The sequence below is a fragment of the Cavia porcellus genome, unplaced genomic scaffold, assembly GCF_034190915.1.
Source record: "Cavia porcellus strain 051 isolate PalLab524CR breed Dunkin Hartley unplaced genomic scaffold, mCavPor4.1 scaffold_14, whole genome shotgun sequence".
NCBI classification, from domain to species: Eukaryota; Metazoa; Chordata; class Mammalia; order Rodentia; family Caviidae; genus Cavia; species Cavia porcellus.
This window is the reverse complement of record NW_026947497.1, coordinates 20,639,780-20,656,015: the sequence shown is the minus strand read 5'-3', so window position 1 is coordinate 20,656,015 and position 16,236 is coordinate 20,639,780. Positions and strand designations below refer to the sequence as shown.

At 35.7% G+C, this 16,236-nt stretch overlaps 1 protein-coding gene across 5 annotated transcripts in view; it reads right to left on the bottom strand.

The window, feature by feature from the left end:
- Nucleotides 1–16,236, bottom strand: part of Afg2a (AFG2 AAA ATPase homolog A) — a 316,612-nt gene that overhangs the window by 121,670 nt on the left and 178,706 nt on the right. The gene's annotated exons all lie outside the window — the stretch shown is intronic.

Here is a 16,236-nt window from a genome sequence, read left to right as displayed (position 1 = left end):
TTCAATGGAGGAAATTGAAATTTAATGAATTTTGGTGTTTAGTTAGCAGTAGACTAATAAGAGGAAAAGCTGAAACAAATTGAGCCATCATGACTCTGAGTCGCTATGTCATACAGCTTGATTAAAGAAAATACTAATTGCAGTATTAATTAAATTTAACACACTGGTAGGGGTTTAGCTCAGCAGTATAAGTTCTTGCCTGGCAAGCATGGGGTCATGAGTTCAGTCTCCGGTACCAAAAAACAAACAAACAAAAAACCAAAAACTCATAAATTTCACAAATTTGTTTTCTCTAATAAAGTACATATATAAAATGAGAAAACAAGTGTATAAGAGAAAAGGAAAGCACACTTTCAAGTATTTTATAGCTTCTTCAAGCTTAAAGAGACTAGGTTATCTTCATAAAAAGGTAAGAGACGCTGAGACCAATTGTACAAACTGCTGAAGATCTTTGTTAGTCTGGGCAAAAGCTGAATCTAGAACTAAGGCCTCAAAAAACCTATGAGCCAAATCTGCTTTGTAGGAACTCAAGTTCACAAAGAAGTTTGTATTTCAAAAGGGTTACAATAACAATAAAAAAGAGCAAGTGGAAGACAAGAGGGGACAGAGGCTGCATGTGTGTTGCAGAGCCTAAAACATTTATTCTTTGGTCCTTCACAGGAAGCATTCGCTAACATTTGTTTTCAAGAAAACATTGCTGAGACTTGAGAACAAAAAGAATACAACTTACATACTTTTAGTGTGTCAGATAATAAAATACAATTTTAAAGCTCAGTTAAAACTTCATAAAAGGGAAATTTAATATTAATCTCCTCGAAACACTGAAATGTTTTAAAGTAAATTGACTATAAGTTTTAAACACTTGTACTATCAGTAATTTCTCTAAAGAAATAGGTTTTACTATTTGTCTATCATGTGTAAAAAGTAGAATTCAAAATTCTAGTATGAATGACAAAAATATGAATATATTACCTAACAGTATATAATTTTTTCCTCAAAAAAACTGCACTCTAGTCCTTGCCTACTAGGAACCTTGGAGATTAGATACTGTTAGTGATCCTAAATTATTTCCTTGTACATTACCAATTGCAATTATTTTTTAAAGAAAATGTACCATTATGAATATGAAACCTGTCTATCATCATAGAGGTTAAAGAGGTTTTGGGGGAAAGAATAATTTTAGTCCCAAAACAGACCTATAAAATAGCTAAATAAATGTCTATACACCTTGTATCTTTTTATGCTAAGTTTTTTGGATAAAACATTGTTTTATGTTTAAAGATTTTAACAGAACAGTAATGCTGTAAGAACTAGTCCTCATGCTTAGTTACAAAAGGGGCGATTTTTATTATATGTACGTGTATACATGAAAAACTGTCAAGTTCTAGTCTTGATGTGAAGGCATTACATAAAGTTCCAGTCGGAGTATATGTGAGTTAATATGAAGAATTACAGTAAATCATATTCATTTAATCGGGCAAAAAAGTAACTTACTTGCTCCCACTGCACTTTTCCTTTTAGATTGCTAGCATCTAACAAAAATTATCTGTAGTTCCCCTCTGGCTATATCCACTAGCTTGAAAAGAGTTTCTTAAAAGATTGGCTTTGGGGGGGGGGTTATCGTGCTTTATAATCCTGGACCAAATGATAAAGGACATGGAAAAAATATATATGATATGCCTAGGAAAGAAAAACTTGGTATGTGTATATATGTAAAATTGTGATCCTGTCTTCTACCTACCTTTGTTTCAAAAATTTAAAAGAAATCAAGCACTCTTCACTCAACTTTTAGTGTAAACAAACTTCAGAATGTGTTATGGATAAGAAAACTGTGGGAACCTATCTGCAAAGACTGACAGAAGTACAGCTCCGTACATTCAATAAATACTATTGTGAACTTCTGCAGTAGTATTATTTTTCTAGCATTCTTTATTGTAAACGTAATATGTTAGGCATGTTATGGGGCTATAAGAGGCTGTAAGCTATCAATTTTAATATTTTATAGGAAAATGTGAATTTGCATATATACAACCCAAGTTTGAGAACACAATCTTTGATCCTAACTAGATAAAAGAAATCTAGAATGTTAAATATATATTTCAGAGATAAAAGAAATTTTCAAGGGATTCAACTCAGGAGTCAAGAGTAACTTTTAAATGAAACAATGTGATCTCTCTCAAGAAAATGGAAGTCTTGTACAATAGATTTCATAGTTTATGTTTTACTAAAGAGATTTCCAGAGTGAATCACCAATTAGAGGTAATGTTCAAATGTGAGTAGAGCTCAAATTTGTTTCTCAAATAAAAAATTACAGTTACTAAAAGACACAAAAGAAACCAGGGGAACCTATGATAGGTTTATAGAGACGGTATAATAAAAATAGTGCTTAAAGTTAATATCAGAGTTCCTATTTATTTATCTTTTTAAGACAGGGTCTCGCTATGCAGTTCAGGCTGGCCTTGGGCTTACTTTGTAGCCCAGGCTGATCTTGTAACAACCCACTGCCTCAGCCTCCTGAGTGTTGGGATTACAGGAGTGTGTCCCCATACCAAGCTAATATTAGAGTTTATAATGCTCACAGAAAAAGTTTTAAATATTTGACCCTGTAAAAATAATGGAGATTTAAGTAACTTTAGAGATGATTCAATAGAATTTGATAACATTAAAACTAACAGCATACTTTTCCACTCTTTCTGACCATAGCACAATACAATATAATACAGAGAAAGAATGCTTTAAAAGTAATACCAAGACATCCATTTCAGAAGGTAGACCATGAAGAATAAAAACTACCAGTGGACAATACAGAGCAAGGCCTTTGTAGCTATGTTAGCTAATCTTGATTACTCACATGTGAGGCCATGACACTCAATGTAGCTAAAACATTGGAAAGGGCAAAGTAGCACAATGAGGACCCCACGAGATGGAGACTTACAAGTTCTCTTTAGAGGAGTAGCAGAAAATGTAAAAAAAAAAAAAAAAATCACAAGTAAATTCTCTTTTGTTCTTAAATAATTCATGCTCTCAATATATATAAACATGATAGTCATATTTAATAAGAAAGATTCACTGGAGATACTTGGAATTACCTTTTAAAGAAATGGATTAGGAGTGGGGTCATCTTTTTGCTCCTAAAACTAAGAAAACTCTTTTGTATAGTTAAAAGTAGATGCTGACATAATAACATGATTATTGACACTAATTTCAAGGTATATTAAGAAATCTTTCATACAAGCTGTAATAAACTAGGTTTCTCTGAAACTAACATGGCATTTTTAAAAATGTCCTTAGCTTTTGGGTGTACTTAAAGCTAAAACAGGTTCCCACATGAAATATTAATGCTCTCATTTTACACTGGGGGCATGTTTTATTTCAACATGCTTAAGCGTGCTATCATTACAGTGGTTCATTCTTGCTGGGGAAGGAGAGAGTAGGAAAAGTTTAAAGGCACGCCTCACCTCCTACTAAGCAAGAGTAGTAGTTGCAAATAAGATGGGACAATAACTCACTTCTACTCCTTACCCTTGCCTCTTTTCTACTTATCTGTGAACTAGCTTTTGGACTTAGGTCACTGAGAAGTGAATTATTCATAATTCTCAGTATATAACAAAGTATCATAACAGGGCCACACCAGGTTCCTCTTTTATTTAGTATTTGTTTCATTCAGAATATTTACTACTTTCCTCACTTCCATTACAGATGATAATATGTTTGGTATGAGATCTTGAACATAAATTCATCCATGAATAATATGTATTATTGTTTTACTTATGTGTTTATGTAAATAATAATATGCTATGGATCTCATTGTCAGCCCTTTCTAATAAGAAACACTAGGTTTTTTAAATCTCTTTGTGCTGTAGTATTATTTTTAAAAGCACCTTTGGGAGCTGACTTGACATTATCAACAAAGCCTTCATGTTACTATAAGCTGGTCATGTTAAACATGATATTTTTTCTGTTAAACGTGGTATTTTCACAGAGCACCAACCTCATTCAAGGGCAGTCTGTATCCAGAATGGATCAACATAGAAACAAGGCTACTGCATTACAGAGGTGAAGACAAAATACAAACATTGTCCAAGTCACAAAAATAAACAAATATTCCTTATCTAAGCTAGTAAGAGTAACTGCTATTTCTTTCCAACTATACTTCAGACTCATTCTATGCTTTTCTCTTTATAGATAAGATTTAATTAATGAAACCAATCATAGACTTAGTCTTACTTCCTGAAGTATCGAATCTAGAGTGTAGATCCATTTTCTTAAAACCTCCCCAAACCACTGATACTCCTAACAGCTCCTTTCGGCATGCATTATCCTTTCCTACAATGAGTAATAAATCTAAATTCTTCCATTAACAGGTATGTGTTTCCAGGAATCTTTGGCTGGAAGACATTATCAGCACATTGATTTTACTGCTTTTGACTTTCACAGTGCTCCAATTTGTATGCAAGTTCCACACTGCTATTATAATATGGATTAAAAGTTGACTGCAATATGGATTAAAAGTTGACTGCAAAATCATTCCTCTTCCTGATATATTTCAAATTGATTAGCTATTTATGGAACAGTCTTCTTTATTAGAATCTATTTATTGAGTTCCATATAGAAATTCTGTTGTATTTTAATTCATTTCACTTGGCAGGAATTGACATCTTTATACCATTATATCCTTCACCAGTAAATACAGCTCATCATTTGTCCAACTGAGCTCATCATTTATTCAAGTCTTCAATAATTTCAGTAAAATTTTAAAATTTGTTCCAGACAGTTATGCTTCTTGTTAGGTTAATATACAAAAGGATTTTAGTTTTTGTAACTACTGTAAAACTTGAAATGTAGTTACTGTTAATGTAGAAAAATTCTACTAATCTTTTAAATACACATAAAATTATCTTTGCTAGTTTTAATAATTTCCTCTGTAGACAAAACGTAATCAAAAAAATAATTTGTCTATTTTCTCTTTTTCTTCTGTGTTATTACTCTCTATTCATCTTTATTTCATTTTATTTTTTCTTTACTGCATTAGCCAGATCTATGTCAAAGACATCATTAGTAGCGGGTATGTTTGTCTATCTTTATCTAATGTTTTACCATTGTTACTTATAATCTTTTTAGATTTTGTATCTAATCTTTTATCAAATTTGTATAATCTTTATCAAGTTTGCAAGTTTACTGCTCTTCTTAACTTTCTAAGCTTTTAACGACAGTTAATTTTTTTTTTTAAGAGAAGAAATATTTATTGAGAGAAAGAAAGTTTCTGTCCCAAAGGAAGAGACACACAGAAAGGGTCCAGAGTGGGCTGCCAACGACTGTCTTTTCTAGTATTTTCAAAGAGCAAATCCTTGACATGAGTGGGTCTGGGGGGGGGGATTGCAAGATGGGCATAAGGTGGGACAGAATTATGGTCATCCAATAATATTATGAGTATAACTGCTCAGGTAAAATTGATTCAATCAGGATCAAATGGGGAAGCAAGTCACATAGCAAGCAGATATGAACACAGAACAGGGCCTTTTCCAGGGCTAGGTTAGTGGCTTTTCACTTCCTCAAGGTGATTGAATCCCTGATGCTTATCCCAATGCTTTTAAGCATTTTTTTAGATAATTATGATTTTGTCTACTGTGTATTTTCACCATTAATACAGAGAATTTTGATTTATTCCTTTATATAATCATCCTGTCTTCTAGAGACAAATGCATTTTTAATTTTTTTTGCTGTTTTAATTAGATAATATTTCATTCAGAATTCTCCTACCTGGGATCATAAGTGAGACGAACAGACAACTTCAGTTTCATGCACTGTTCTTTGGGAATAAGGTTGTATAAGCCTTACAAAATTAACTAGATGCTCCCTCTGTCCATCCCACCTATGGGAATAGAGCACTCATGTGACACAGAAGCCACATCCTCTGAAAATTTTATAGAAATACCTGGTGTAAAATCTACTTGATTCGCAGATATATGTCTGTTATTCAGGAACTGGGGAGGGGACTTTGATTACTTATTATATTTCTTTGACATAGTAATCTAGCATATATTTTTATTACATTTTTCATACTTCTGTTCTCATCTGGCCTAAACAGCTTCATACAAAGGAATTCATCACAAATAAGTTTTTGACAACTAAGTGTTATAGTACAAATGAGACCCTTCAGAGCTTGAAACTAGACCTCAGATTGAGGTTCTAATTTTTAGCACAGAATGTTACTTTTAAGAATGAGTTACCTAGCATATATGTACTGAAACATCACATTGTTCCTCATATACTTGCAAATTACTATGTATCATTAAACAAGAAGCAAGCTGCCTAGCAAAAAGTTCTATTCTTAGTCTCTAGAACAATTCATCTATTCTTAATACAGATATCAGCTTCAGTATTGTGGATCAACAAAGCAATGTCTTAATGGAAAATCTTGTGATTCCTTGCTTCAAAAATAGCATGTAGTGCTTTTCAGAAGTAAGAGATTTAACAGTACACTGAACCAAAGAAAAATTTCTGCACAGTTGATAAACAGGGCAAGATATGTTACCCTCTGAATCTGAATCTATTTCATTTCAGTGGTCTAGGTCAATGCTCTTCTTTGCCTACAAATTATAGGAGAACAGAGAAATCAGTTTATAAGTACTGATTATGGAGGCAACATTTCCCTGAAAATACAAAATGTTACTAGGGAGACACTTTGATGGCTCCATTTAAGAGTTCTAGATAACTAAGACTAATGAAAGATATCAAAAGCTAGGTAGCTATCATGCAAACAAACTCTTCCGTATGGTTGCAACTACTACGTTATTTAATATAACTTGCGTATGTTGCCCCCAAGGGCTGTAACACAATTTTTATAAGCTGGTAGGATAAATACTGATGTGCATCTTAGTCTATCACTGTACGCAAGTCAAAAGGCACTAATTAAGAGTAGTTCTACTAAACAATGTTTATGAACTAACTACTCTACTTCCTAATGAAACATTCCAAGAAGTCCCAAAGAATGCATGGCAAAAAGACACTGGTTGAAGCAGCAAACAAAATGAATACACTCTGATAGAAGTAGAAAATTTAAATTAAGAAATCACACATAAAATGTGGTAAACAAGATTGCTATTTTCTAAAGAGATGTGGCAAGTGTTATTATATAAAGCTGGCTATGTTCTTGATTTTAACCCTCAGACTTCTACATTAAAGAGAAAATAAAAATCTGAAAATAATGTTGTATGCAATGAAGGCAAAGTTATGAACACAATAAATCATACTACAAGCATATTTGTGGGGAGATATTAGCAAAACATTTATGGAAAAATGTTAGTATTACTCAATTCAATTGAAATATCATGATACTTTCTCTGGATAGCTGAGTTCCAAAGTGAATATGGCATTTAAGTTTCTTGATCTCAAAGAGCTTCTAGTCTAAATGGAAAGATGAACAATAAAACTAGGCAAATAGAATACAGCATCATAAATACTATGAAACAGGAAATAGTTTACTTCCTCTATGCATGTGAAAACAACTGCATTTCATAGGTAGGCAGAGTTTTCCTCATCTTTCCTACCTTTCCATATCCTCTCTCTCTGGTATATTCGTATGCTTCTGTAGTACATGTTTTCCTGCCTATTTCTCTGTTGTCCTTCTCTCATTTCTTGTGGTTTTATCTATTTTTGTTTCCCTACGTGGCCTTTATATAAAACAAATGTATATTTCTGCAGGACTTTTATGCAATGCTAAAAATATCATCCTGACAAAAACTGTGATAACATTAACAATACTTATAATAGTTTACCATGTGCATAATTTCCTTAGTACTTTTACATGTAGTAAGCATTGTAACTTTACAAGGTAGGTATTAATCTTACTCCCATGTTATAGATATAGGTACAAAAAGGTAACTGTCCTAAGGTGATGCAGGCAGTAAAAGGCAGAGTTGAAATATTATGTCTGCTGGTGTTATTGAAACCACACAGGTGTCCTGAAACCATGTAAGTACTTGCTACTCATTCTAATCATTCGGCAGATATCATTTCACAGGGACCTTGTTAAACAGATAACAGTCTTGTTTAAAGGATTAGGAATTAAGTCAGAGTTGCCCACGTCACTATAACCAAGTTTTTTTCAAAAAGTGGTAATTTTGGGGCTGGGGATTTAGCTCAGCGGCATAAGTACCTGCCTTGCAAGCAGGGGGTTGTGAGTTCGATCCCCGGTACCAATTAAAAAAAAAAAAAAAAAAAAAAGAGGAAAAGTGATAATTTTTAAGAAAAAAATTTTGAAAAAAAGAAGAAAAGCCATAAACTATTTTTTTATGAGACCATATTCTATTCCAAGACTTTGGAAAAAAAAAAGTCTTCTGCTATAAGTTAATAAATCTTATCAATGCAACGCCATCAGAAGAAAGCAAAAGAGTTTGGTCGTTTACATAAAAAAGGATTAATTAGCCCCTACTCTGTCAGTTTTGAGATATACTCAGTACTTCAGTGAATTACTTTCTGTGTCAGCTGACATAAAACCCAAAGTTTCTCTCTACCTTCTAGCATTATCATAGAATCCTCAAGTAATAATTGCATATCAAAAAGACACACAGGCTCACATTGTTGGTTACATATGGAAGCTGACAATCAGGAGAATAAAAAAGGACCCTGTTCATAGTGTCCGTGTTTTCTACAACACACACACACACACACACAGAGGAACACATATCTCACAAGTATTTTAGAGTATACTTTTTTACTTGGTCCCTATATATAAGCAATACTAAGTGGTATGTGCTGTTATAAAATTATGAACATCAAAATTCCTCCAAAAAACTTCAGTTTAAAATTGAGTGTCTTAAATTCTGAGTACATGTCTCTCCTGTATTGGGGGAAGTCACTTTGGAATGTGAGATGACTTACTAGTGCAAAAGCATATCAAATTCAGATTAGGCAAAGGAGGCAATTATCTGCAACTTTGTTTAGTGTTATTGGTGCCAAGGACTTCAGTCAAAATGTACATGCAATCAGTCCTTGCACATTATAATGACAGAAGGACAGAACTCAACATTATAACTACTAAAAATAATCAGAACTGCCCAAATAAACCCATTAGCCTTTCCCATCAATTGATTTTTTCCAACTGTTTGAGTTGTGCGACCTAAATGTCACTTAGTTCTCAAATTTTAACTTTGTCCTTGCTAGTTACTATTTGTGTGATTTACTTTCTTGAGTTGAGGTTTCACTAAGTAGTGTATCCAGAACTTAAACGTGGTATGTCCTCCCTATCTGCAATAAAAGTGCAACCCTCTGATAATATAATAAACTGACAAGACAATTTCTATTTCATCATTATGGATTTAATGCTACAGTTACTACAGCTATTAGATTGGAAACAGTGGTATCACCATCCAATAAGACTTAACAGCTCAAGACAGGTACTGTCTAAACAGGCCAACAGCAAATGGATGTACTTGATGACAGCCATGTATTAATTCTAAAACAAATCAGAGGATTTGGATACATCACAGCTAACTAGAAGCGGAGGTGTGAGAGGGATACTTGGAGGATGTGCACCAGGAAGCACAGAGAACATATCATCTTGGGAGAGGCTCTAACACGCAAGAGAGGAAGCCAATACCAGAGCAGTAGCTGGACCTGTGGGTTATGTCCCAGTTGAGCAGTGGCGAACTTACACCACAGCAGCTGAGCATCAGTGAACGGTTGTTTTTACTAAACTAAAACCTCAGTATTCAAATTTAATTGCACTGTGGCACTTTTTGATAAATAAGAGGTTTTTGGGTTGCAGTTTGGGCATTTAGTTTCTAAATGTTCACCATCACTATTGTTCTAGCCTATTCATACTTCCTTTTGGACTAAGAAGCCAGTGAGAGGATAGTCACACATCAGGGCACCAGAGAAACTTGAAGCCAGAGCATCATCTACAAGACAGAGATTGAGCTAGTCCTTGGAGAAATAAAAAACAAAGGCCAAGGTGCTAAAATTGGATCCTGGGAGGGCTAGGTTTCAGGAGTTTGGGGTGGGCAGTGGTGGCAACTTGCGAGAGCCAAGACAGAAAAGGAGTTTGAGCAGCACCAAATCAGGCACTCTCCCATTGTTCCCCTAACATCAACAGTACTCTTGTCATGAGCTATCTTGACTACCACTCACTGTCCATTGCTTGTACCTTCAAGCAAACTCACCTGGTTCCCAACAAAAGGCTGCGAAGCATCAGGAGTCTGAATGCTCCACAGAGCTTCAGGCCAGAAAGTGACACAGTGTGGAGAGAAACACAGGCCAAAAGGCAGAGAAGAGTGGCTTAGCTAAAGGGTATGATACAATACCCTCATCTGAACCCTTATAAAAGTGAACACAAAGGTGGGATTATCACGGAAGGAAATAAAGATAGAGAAAGCCCTTTGGAAAATCAGTAAGGGACAGAGTACTGGCCTAGCCATGTTAGATGTTCCCCAACTTCTGACTTTATCTAAAGCCTTCCATCTCTTGTCATAAAACAAAGGCAAAAAGCTCCAGTTATGCATGGTCAGAGGAGAGAAAATGAAATTAACAGAGTGCTATCCACTAAGGAATGGTGGGCACAGAAGTGCAATCAGCCTCCCAGCCCTTTTGCTCACTGACAAGCAAGAGAATAAATCATAGAAGAGGAGCTGTGGGAGAAGAGGAGCTGTAGGAGAGTGGGCAGTGGTCTGATAAGAGCAAGAAAAAAAGGCACCTTGGAGACAAAGGGATTTTTTTTGTGGAGAGAAGAGGTGCATAAGAAACAGACCTTGAGGTCCGACCACATCCTTTCCACACTCAAAGCTTCTCCATCTGTGAATATAGCAGGAAGAGCACACAGAGCACTGGCTGAATTCAGGATGAAGCATATACAGGACTGAGAGAACAATTTAAATATGTATTTTTTAAAAAAACTATGTGGGTGCTTTCCCTTTGTTATTTTCATTGTGTGTGTGTGTCTGTGTGCGCGTGCGTGCGCGCACATGCACACAACTGTATATGTGAAAAAGAGTAAGAATTAACCAATGTTTTAATCTAAACAGTATGTTTCATGGGCAAATCTGGGTAGCCCTAATCAAAAATTGTATATAGAAGAGTCAAGCACAAGCTTCCTAACAGCCTATTAACAGGTACCAACCTCATAACTTCCCTCAACCTTGAATTATACTTTCTGCTCTGAGTCCCTTTTCCCACTCCCACAAGTATTCTCTTACACCTCATCTCCATCAGCCCTCCACTTCAGTTATAGAAATATATGGAGTTCAACTGCTTTACCTTCATTTGCTGGTATCTTTTTCCTCCTTTTCTTCTTTCTGATCTACTTTCTTCTTTTTGTACTTGTTTTTCTTTCCCTTGTTGTAGTTAGGGTTTACAAGGAAATAGGTTTAATACAGGACACATAATTTATGGGATTATTTAATAATACTGACCAAAGAAGTCAAATGCAAAACAGTAGAGGAGATCTTTGTATGCATTAGAGAACCAAAGAATCTAGCTGAGAGCCTAGATTCTACGGCAACGTCCTGCACAAGTCCAGCCTAGAGCCCAGAGCCACATCCTCCACACATTCAACTGGAGGCATAGAGCCTATGATAATGTTTCATGCAAGTCTATATCAAGGATCTACACTGCGAAGACTCAAAGGTCAATGGTAGAAGCTAGAAAGTCTAGCAAGATGAAAGATCTGTGCCAGCAGGCTGAGCAATCTACACTGGAGCCAGAAAGCAATGCTCAAGGTAAGGACGAGACCACCCCTAAAGAGAAAAGTAACCATCCTCAGTGACAGTTAGATCCTGAGCTCCTCCAATGATAATAGCCGAGTTTATATCAGAAAAGCCAGCCCAACAAGGATCAGACCTGGGTGATTCTCCAGGAGAATCAACAACACACCATCTTCCCCTCTAGTTTTCTTTTTATACTGCTGGCAATGATTCTTAGGTGGGCCATCCACACCCAGAACCATGCTGATTCAGTTCATCTGGATGTTGCAAGTTGACCATTAATTAATCTACCACACTTATTGTTTACAGCCCAGTCTACCAATCAGTAGTAATGTATCAGCCTTTATGAGTCACTGAAAACAGGTGAAATGGTTAAAACAAAGTTTTGATTTACAAGATTAGATGGATAGTTACCTATTAGTGGTTCTGCTCTAGTAATAAATCACCCAGGTCTGATCCTATTATGTCTAGCAGATTGAAGACATGTACAAATAACACAACACAACCAAAGTCCTAAAATTCTTAATTTCACAAAAGCTGATTCCACAGGCACCAATGTGGAGGAAGTAAAAAACCAAACTGCCAAAATGTTTGAAGGGATAAAAGAGAGAACAGATCCACAAGATGTTGAGTGAGTTCAAGGACAATGCAACTAAGCAAAAGACTAAATTCATAAAATGATCAGTGAGCTTAATGAAAATGCAAAGCTAAAATTGCATAAGGCAATCAAGATGATACAAGTTATGAATGACCATTTTAGTAAAGAATTAAGACCATCAGAGCCAGCATAGGCAGGGAGAAACAGCCAGACCCACCCCTGCCACCATCGTGGGGTCTGCCTCCTGTGGGCAGCCAGAGCCAGCAGGGAAAAACAGCCAGACATGCTGCTGTGCACCTGCTGCCACCAGTACACCTGCCTCCTGTGGACAGCCAGTGTCTGGGCAGGGAGAAACAGCCAGAGTGGTCCCAGCATGCCTGTCATCTTTGGGGCACTTGCTTCCCTCATTTAACCAGCACAGGCTTGAAGAATCAGACACGACCCGTGTGCCTTTCGCTACTGGGGTGTCCTGGTGTAGTCATGTAGGCAGAGAGAACAAGCAGCCCCACTACCATGAACCTATGACCCATCAAGGAAGCCTCAGTGTAGCTGCACAGTCTGGAGAAGCCCACTCCATGCCCACTGCCTCCCTAGGAACCCAGGCTTGGAGAAATCGAGGTGCCTGTCCCATTCCCCTGCACCACTGAGGGGCAGCCGATGTGAGAAGCACCTGGGACCCCACAAACGGCTTGTCAGAAGAAACTCAGGAAAATGTAAGATGAAGGAGCGAAAGGCAATCTCAGACCTCCAGCTGACACAGAATAAGCCTGGGAGATACAGACATGGAAGAAAATGGAAATTGCACACCTGAAATCTCTGAAAGGACAGCATCTGAAGTAAAGAAACAACTTCATGAGGCTATAAAAGTAATCAGACTAGAAATAAGCTCAGATAAAAGAAGAAATCACAAATATAAAGAACTGCTGAGCATCTCTAAAGAAGACACTGATTAAAAAAAAAAAGAGCACCGGAACATGAAGGAAACTTTGAATGAACAACATAGCAAGGAATTACAATGCATGAAACAGATTCAAAGAGATATCCAGGAAATTAAAAACTCCACCGAAAGCTGGCAAAGCCACTTGAAAGAGACTAAAGATAGACCTTCAGACCTTGAAGACAGGATTGCAGCTAGTGATTACAAAAGCAAAGATCTCTTTAAAAAATACCAAGAAACCAGGAAATAACTAGCAGCTGCAAGACACACACACACACACACACACACACACACACACACACACACGCACATGAAGAAATAATGTAAGACTGACAGGTGTTGGTGAAAAAGCAGAGGTCAATACAAATGACACAAAAAGACTATTTATAGAACTAATAGCAGAAAATGTCCCAAACATGGGGAAAGGACCTGACATACAGATAAGCAAGACATAGAGGACTCCAACTAGCCATAACCAAAATAAATCTACACCCAGACATCTAATAATCAAGATTCTAGAAATGCAGTACATGAACAGAATATTAAAGGCTGTTAAAAAAACACATCACCTATAAAGAAAAACCCATCAGAATCACAGCAGACTTCTCAATACAAATCATCAAGTCAAGAAGAGCTTGGAATGAAGTGTTTCAAATACTGAAAGAAAACAACTTCCAACACAGATTGATATCAACCTGCAAAATTATCTTTCAAAATTGATGAAAAAAAATACTTTCATGATTAACAACAACTGAAGGAATTCATCACCACCAAATCAACCCTACAAAGAGCTCTGAAGGATATTTTAGAGAGATAAAGATGACCACAGTTTCAGGAAAAGCAGTAGAGGGGGATTGGCAAACAGAGCACGCAATTGAATACATAGGAAAAATGGGGGCCAATAACAGAAGAATAGCATGGCAGACACAAGCCAAGGCATTCTGGTTATAACCATGAATGTAGATGGCCTCAATTCACTAATAAAAACAAACACAGAGTGTGGATCAAAAAACAAGATCCATAAATATGTAGTACACAAGAAACACATTTAACTCAAAAGGAAATACATAGACTGAAAGTCAAAGGAGAGAAAAACCATCATCCATGTGATAGGAAACCAGAAAATGCAGAGGTAGACTGCCCATTAGCTGTAGAGTATATAAGAAAAATATGGTTATTTTTATACAATGTAAAGATCCTCAGCTATAAAGAAGGATAATCTCCAGGCTCTTATAAGTAAATGGATGCAATCTGAGATCATGCTCATAGGTAAATGGTTTGGACTTATAACGGTGAACATCTTGTTATCTCCCTAGCATAAAAAACTGAAGGTGTTAGTGAGATCCAAAACATACAACAGATATTGTGAGAATGACAGGGGAAAAACCAGGGAAGGTGGTAACCACTGTTAATTCCCGATTATTTTGTTTTGAATTCCTATATTGTTTTCATAGTTTTGTTACATTTGGTTTTATTCTGTCTTTTTTGTTTGATTTTATTGTGCCTGATGATTTTATTGTGTCTGATGATATGGGCAGCTATTTAGAAGATAACAAGATATATTATGGTAGCCATTGTTGATATCCTATTATACTGATCTGAAATCTTGCAATACTTTGTTTTATTTTGATTGGCTTTATTGTTTTATTTTGTCCAATTTTATGCTCTTTATAAAAAAAATTAGACCATGGAAAGATATCAAACAGAAATCCATTTAAAAAATTCTATTGGGGCTGGGAATATAAGTGCCCCAGTGGCATAAGTGCCTGCCTGGCAAATGTGAGGTTGTGAGTTTGATCCCTGGTACCAAAAATTAAAAATAAAATCAAATAAATTCTGTTTAAAGTATGGGCAGCTACCCAATGTAAGGAGGGAGTGTCAAAACTGAAAAAATAAGGTTAATGCATATCATATATTCAGAGATACCTTAAGAACAATAAGACCTGGGCACAGTAGTATATGCTTGTAATCCCAGCACTCAGAGGAGGCTGAAGCAGGAGGATCATTAAAAACTCTGTGGCCAGCCTGATCTACTTAGTGAATTCAAGGCACTCCTGTTTAAAAATATCGAAAAATTTTTTTAAAAAAACCTTTAAGAATATTCAGAGTTGGGCATGATGGTACATGTTTGTAATTCCAGCACTGGGGCTGAGGTAGAAGGATCACAATTTGAGGCCTAGCCTGGTTGAATCCCAGTATGGTATAAATAAATAAATAAATAAATAAATAAGTCATCTGTTACTTGCTGTAGTATTCATATATAAATGAAAAGTTAAGGATCAGAATGCTTAGTCTGTCTTTTATTAAATAGCTGCTATATTAAATGACTCCTCAAAGTTTTGCCAATTATTAATATTAATCAGAAATGCTCAGAAAATTCAAAGGCAAATTAGTAATGAAGTATTGGCATACAGACCTCAACAAAAATCCAAAAACTAAGCATTTTAATAAATCTTAATTACATATTTACATAATCAAATAATATATTTCTTGCTAAGCATAAAGAGGGACATAGAAATCTAATACTGTTTTCCAACTTTCAAGATCTTACCTATCTTTTGGAAAAGAAATTACATAAATAAAATAAGAACTGAAAATACAAACTGTCAAAATTAGAGAAGTGAGTTGTGAGACATCAAATTGGGAGACGAATTAAATTAGGCTAAAAAAGGATCACTAAGATCACTGAAAAGGTAAATTTTAAGGTGCTTCTTAAAGGGTGGCTCAGAATTATATAAGAGGCCAAGAGGCTGACTTTTTAAAGAATACTGCACTAAATTTTCGGAGACAGTAGTTAGCTCAAAAATAAGGAAGCAAGTCTTAACAGACGTCAATATACACACACTGTAGTACTTTGATGCAAAGCAAAAACCTAGAGATATGTGGATAACATCACACCTTTCCTCTATATACTATAACATCAAGATTTAAAGCTTCATAAAGGTACCAAGAGAAGTAACTGTAAGTATGCCAGGGGTATTAGTAATATATATGCTTTACTT